We start from the raw sequence: 6041 nt of genomic DNA, 5'->3' as shown, positions 1-6041 counted from the left end.
TTTCAAAATCACTCCTTTAAAGGATGAACAAAAGTAATGTCATGCACACACATATTCATGATTTTCAAGGCAAGACTTCAAACGATTTCATAGAAAATATCGGATTTTCTGAAAGTACAACAAGAACGATTCTAAACAAGTGTAAACGATTTTATACACAAAACTGCTTATGAACTCACCAACTTTTTAGTTGACACTTTTCAAAACGACTTGTATTCTCAGGTATCTAGTAAGCAGGTAACAAGGGACGCGAATGCAAGACTATTTAGCTGTAGTTTTGGAATTTCTACTTATGTCTCTTTTATGTAACTCGAAGAACAAATACAATATGTAAACAATGTAAGTTTATTATCTCAATGTATGATGTTTGGATTGCTCTGTTTCATTTATATTCAATTGTTATGATATTGCACAATGAAGTCACCCGCCTCCGGACGTTTCCGCCGTCTGGTCCGGGGGTGTGACATAATCCACCTTGAGTGATATTGAGCTATTTCTTGCCATCTTTGTGATTTAGAGCTAGAAGAAGGATGCAAGAACTTGGAGTTGCAGAAGGAGGGTTGAAGATCCAGAGCTTAGGACTCATTTATGATTTGATAAAGGTATAAAGCTTATACCTTAGCTTCTATTCACTTAGATCTTCATTTGAGCTTGTATATTGTCACTTTTGGGCCATCTCCAAGGTCATTCCGAGATTTGAACTCTTGGGGATGTAAGGACTTCAGATCTGGGCACTCTTGAGCTTTAGGAGCTCAAAGTTGCCACCTTTATTCAACCATGGCCCTATTCCATGACTTAGACCTCCATTTTAGCTTGTATTGGATGTTTTAGCTTCATATCACCATGCATGCACGTAAAGTTAGCAACTTTACGTGTAATGCTAGTCTAAGGAGTCCAGATCTATGAGTTAGAAGCATAGGAATTGATTAGAATCGACTGTATGGATTTGGCACATGGGGGACTCGGCGAGTTGTTCTTGGACTCGGCGAGTCGGGTCGCGAACCCCTAACCCTTTTCTGGTTTTGAGTGAAACCATTGAGTCTAGGAGATGACTCAGTGAGTTGGACAAGATTAGGACTCAGAAGCTGAAGAACTCGACAAGTCCAAGGAGGGACTCGACGAGTTGAGTCGGGTTGTCCCGATTTTATGGCAGACAAAACTCGACGAGTTTGTTAAAGGACTCGCCGAGTTGACTTGGTTGACCACGAGTCTGAGTAGTACATGAACTCGCCGAGTTGGGAGATAACTCGACGAGTTGTGGTTGACTGGGGAGTTGACCTTGACTTTGACTTTGACGTGGATGTTGACTTTGACCAAGGGTAAAATGGTCATTTTACCCTGAGAAGGATTATCAGATTTTTGATTAAGTGTATTATGTAGCTGATAGCCGGGAAGTCGCCGGAGCAGCAGTGAGAGATTCTTCACTCGAGTTTCAGCAGTCAGCCTTACGAGATGAGTTTTCTCCTGTAGGAATGGGTCTACGGCCACAATGCTGGCCGGTTTAGTTGTTAGTAGTTCCAGGCTACGCTCCGATGCCGGGCATGGCCCGATGTAGGTTATATGCTTTCCGGATTATGATTCGATGCCGGGGCGGTCCCGAGGAATGTTTTTGTATGCTTGATGTCTTTGTGATTCTTGCATGTTATGTGTTATGTGTTCCGGGCTTCGGTCTGATGCCGGGGAAATCCCGATATATGTTAGCCTATATGTTATGTGTTATATGTTCCGGACTCCGGTCTGATGTCGGGGAAAGCCCGATGAATGTTTATATGCTTATGTTATATGCTTATGTTATTTGCTATTATATGTTGTATGTATGCCGGGGCAAGCCCGATGTCGGACGGGGTCCGATGCCCAATTCGGCCAGATGTCGGGCGGGGCCCGATGTCGGGTAAGCCGATGTCGGGTTCGTCATGATGTAGCTGGGCGGTGTCCCAAGGTTTTGATATATGTTATCTGTATGGTATGTGGTAATTTGAGGAGACACACTAAGCTTCGTGCTTACAGTTTTCATTTTTGGTTTCAGGTACTTCCACTAGCAAAGGGAAGGGCTCGGGATGATCACATGGGACACACCACAGGTTTAGGCTGGGATGTTTAGACTCTGATAGTTTTACATGATTTTTATACAGTATTCGATATGATGTTTTTGAGATACACGATTTATGGTTTTACTATATGATGATGGTTGAATTATGGTTTTATTAATGATTTTAAAAAGAAATTTTCAGTCTGTATTTTTGGGATGTTTCAAGTTGGTATTAGAGCCTTGGTTTGAGGGATTCGGGCACACTCTCGGGTGTGTCTGAACTCAAACTAAGGACATGGTATGAAAATTTTCAAAAGAAAACCATTTTTACAAAAAGAATTTTTAAAAGAGAAAAGGACTTTGAAAAGAGAAAAAGGGTGTGGTGCATGCAATTAGCCGAGCTCAAGTAAGTACTCCCAAATTACCCATACAAGTTATGTTATGATATGTTTATGAGAACTGTATGCTAGATTAGGACTAATGATCTAGGAAGGATGCCTTATGTGCCTATTATATGTGTATCAGCTTTATGAGAATTGCATGCTAGTTTAGGACTAAGGATCTAGGAAGGATGCCTTATGTGCCTGTTATATGTATCTCAGATTTATGTGTATCAGCCTAAGGGTACTTAATCCCCTCTAAGGTTTAAATAGCTAATTACCTCTTTCACACGAACTAAGGTTTATACACCTCACTTGGACGCATGATATCTAACTGTGGGATACGCATAAGGGGATCATTTCACGATTCAGTGTCTTGGCAACCCTCTTATCTTTAAACACAAGTTGAGATCCTTAAGGTTTATAACATTTTCAATTTATCCAGAAATCGGGATGGTACCCCAGTGATTACATAAGGCTTATAACATTTTCATGTTATCAGGATTTTACCCCAGTAACTACTTAAGGCTTATAACATTTTCATGTTATAAAAGATTGGGATTTTGCCCCAGAAATTACAGAAGACCTATAACATCTTCATGTTTTCACATGTTGGGAATGTTCCCCAGAAAATCCGGTCAGATTGTAACATTTTCATGTTACCTACCCAATGAATTATATCTCAAGTAGGGATCCTCCCCAAAATATAACATTGACGTGTTATATATTTTGTCTAAGTCTATAATCCAAACAGGATTATCCTAAGGAGAAATTTCCTTTACAAGATCCAAGATCTTTATTTTGTAGGATCTCTGACGGTAAGGATCCTTGCCTTTAAGGATCCTCATTGACCCTCGTTAGTAAGGGACCTCATTCCCAACATTGAACCAAAGTTCTCTCCTAAGTTGGAATTTATCCTCAGTAAATTCTAAAATTCAAAGACTCATGAAGCTTAAAGAGAAACTCGAAGACAATCGGCCATAAGAGAGATGTAAAAGGAAAATGATACCATATCATCCAAAAGAAAAAAGAGATGCATATCAACACAGCCAAAAGGTTAACTGTCTTACATCACTAACAAAAGCAAAAACTACTCAAACCAACTTTTTGCAGGCCTAGACCTTAGTCTAGTCATCATCGGCCGTGACCTCCTCCCCCCCCCCTTTCGGTCAAAATCAACACAGGATCCTGATTGGTGACAACAGGCTTATTGATCAGCTTAGCCAACACCTCACACCATCCCTCCACATCCCAGGAACTCGCATTTTCCAGATCCTCAGCCAGCTTGATCTTGTCCTGCAGAATAGCTATTGCAGCGCTCGTCTTGGCATCAACAATCACCTCCTAGAGATCTGCCAGATGCTCTTCTTCCTTTTCGAGTTTTTGCTTGCTCAACAACTCCACCCTTTGGAGAAGATCCCCGTCGGAGACCCTCCATGTCTTCTCCTACTCTTTTAGAACAATCTCGACTTTATCAACACGGACCCTGAGGTCGTTGGTAACATCAGAAACATGAGCGAAGACCTGGAAGAAACATAAAAATAAACATGAAAAATAATAGGTATGATAAATTAATATGAATAGTGCCTATTCTTACGGCTTGAGAAAACGAAGATAGCTTCCCGAGAGCATCCTCGATGCTGAGGTTCTCTAAGCCGAAATCTACAGCCTCAGAAGTCTTTTGTTTTCGGGATTCTGAAGCCTTAACCGTAAGATCTATATGAGATCTCTTGGGAGGAGGGAGAATGGCAACTTTTTCCTATTTAGCTTTGATTGAACCACTAGTCATATCATCTTCAAGATCTGCCAAACCAAAGCGAGCCTTGGACCGGGTAGTCTTAGAACCTGCCGGAGATCCCTATCAAGTCAGGATCCTATGAAAAGACATATCCAAGAAAAATAATGTTACCAATGGACATAGAAGCAGTAGTAGAGGAACCCTCTTGAAGACTGGAATATTCAAGCCTGAATGACCTCTCCACTGCAGGAAGTGTGAGGAATTTGGATATCTTGTCCTCAGAATTGCCAGCGGCAGGAATTAGCTCCTTAAACCTAAACGCTGCATCAAAACAAACAAAATAAGGGAAGTAAATTTCAAGATCCTTGATATCTAAATTTGTTTCCTACCCTTTTTAACCCATGATCTTGGCAGGGAATCCCCCTCAGGAATCGAATCGTGCCTCACGAAGAAATATTTTTCTTTCCAAGCGCCATCGTTTTGTTTAGATTTTAGAATGAGGTGGGGTTTATTTGTCTTAACTGTTAACAGGAAACGAGAAGAACCAAAAGTAGAAAGATCATAGATAGAGGCCAACTCAGGTAATCCAATGTCCATATTTTTGGACTGATCCAGGCGATCAATCCAAAAGAGGGTCCTCCAAACCACAGGCATTGTTTGGATATAGGAGATTTGGGTACACAAAAAGAAATCACGAACAATACCAGTAAAAGGATAAGTCAGACCTAGAGTGAATGGATATTCAGGAAAAAAAACCCACGTTGGAGACACAAAATCAGGTTGAACGGTAGCCTCGAAAGGACGAAAAACCACGTCATAAGGGAAAACCCCGATGGCTTTCAACGATTTCGTGTCTTCATTGTCAAAAGAACAAACCTCGTCATAGGTTAAGATTCCTTGATCATTAAAATCGTTCTCGGAAGGAATAACAATGCCAGCTCGAGAACGACTAATCTTCTTAGCCGCGATAAGGAAAATCAAAACGACGGAAGAATGAATGAAAGGAAAAAAGGATTACCTTCACAACAAGATGATGGCGACTTGGAAAAGTAAAAAGAGGAGTTACCTAAAGCCCTCATTCATACCTAGGAAAAGATGACGGAGATGATTTGACCATTTCTCGATTATCTCAATTAAGATAAGACTTATCCCTTAAAGATTAAATTCAAATTCTTTTTACCTATTTACTTTAAGTTATTCCTTTAATATTTACGAAACTAACCCCTATATTTTCAGGAATAAGTTGGGGGCAATTGTTGGGACCAGGATCCTTACTATATCCAGAATCCTCAAATATCCAGGATCCTCAGCAACATCAAGATCGCGGCTAATTACCGTTATTATTTTTATCAATATTTATTTCGGTCATATTTTTTCTATAACTAACACATGTGCAGAAGTAGTCAAGGGAAGACCAATTTTCAGCGAAGAATCATCTTAACTATGCTAAATACCCAGAATACTTGGTCAAATAACGTTCAAGAAGTTGGTCATAGAGGATCCCGGAAATATCAGACATCTTGTTGGCTAGATTAGACTATAAATTAACACTTGTAATCTGCACACAAGACACTGTTCTTTAGCTTAAGCTTACTCTACGAAATTCTCTACTTATTCTTACTAAGAACTCACTGTAATCTTCATTTTTATATCAATAAAATCATCAAGGCAGATGATCATTATCACCTCCCAAGGTTTTATGCCGGAGATCCTAGTAAGGATCAAGGGATTTCCTTGTAAACCATTGTGTCACTTTCTTTTACCACTTGCTATTACATAATCTAAACATCACAACCTATCATTCAATTTGGTTGATTAGTACTTGTGTAATTTTTGACCAAAACAGTGAGACAAAGTTACTTACATACTTTATGAATCCTAAACCTGTTAGGAA

The 6041-nt window shown here is 39.9% G+C and overlaps 1 long non-coding RNA gene across 1 annotated transcript; it reads left to right on the top strand.

The window, feature by feature from the left end:
- The first annotated feature begins 226 nt into the window (after positions 1-226).
- On the top strand, positions 227-1447 carry LOC145107541 (uncharacterized). The gene is made up of 3 exons (XR_013707890.1): positions 227-339; positions 518-602; positions 1381-1447. It is a non-coding gene; the product is annotated as an uncharacterized LOC145107541 (long non-coding RNA).
- Positions 1448-6041: the final 4594 nt, after the last annotated feature.

The sequence above is a fragment of the Lactuca virosa genome, chromosome 4, assembly GCF_052849685.1.
Source record: "Lactuca virosa cultivar CGN04683 chromosome 4, Lactuca_virosa_CGN04683_v6, whole genome shotgun sequence".
NCBI classification, from domain to species: Eukaryota; Viridiplantae; Streptophyta; class Magnoliopsida; order Asterales; family Asteraceae; genus Lactuca; species Lactuca virosa.
This window is presented reverse-complemented; position numbering and strand designations above follow the sequence as displayed.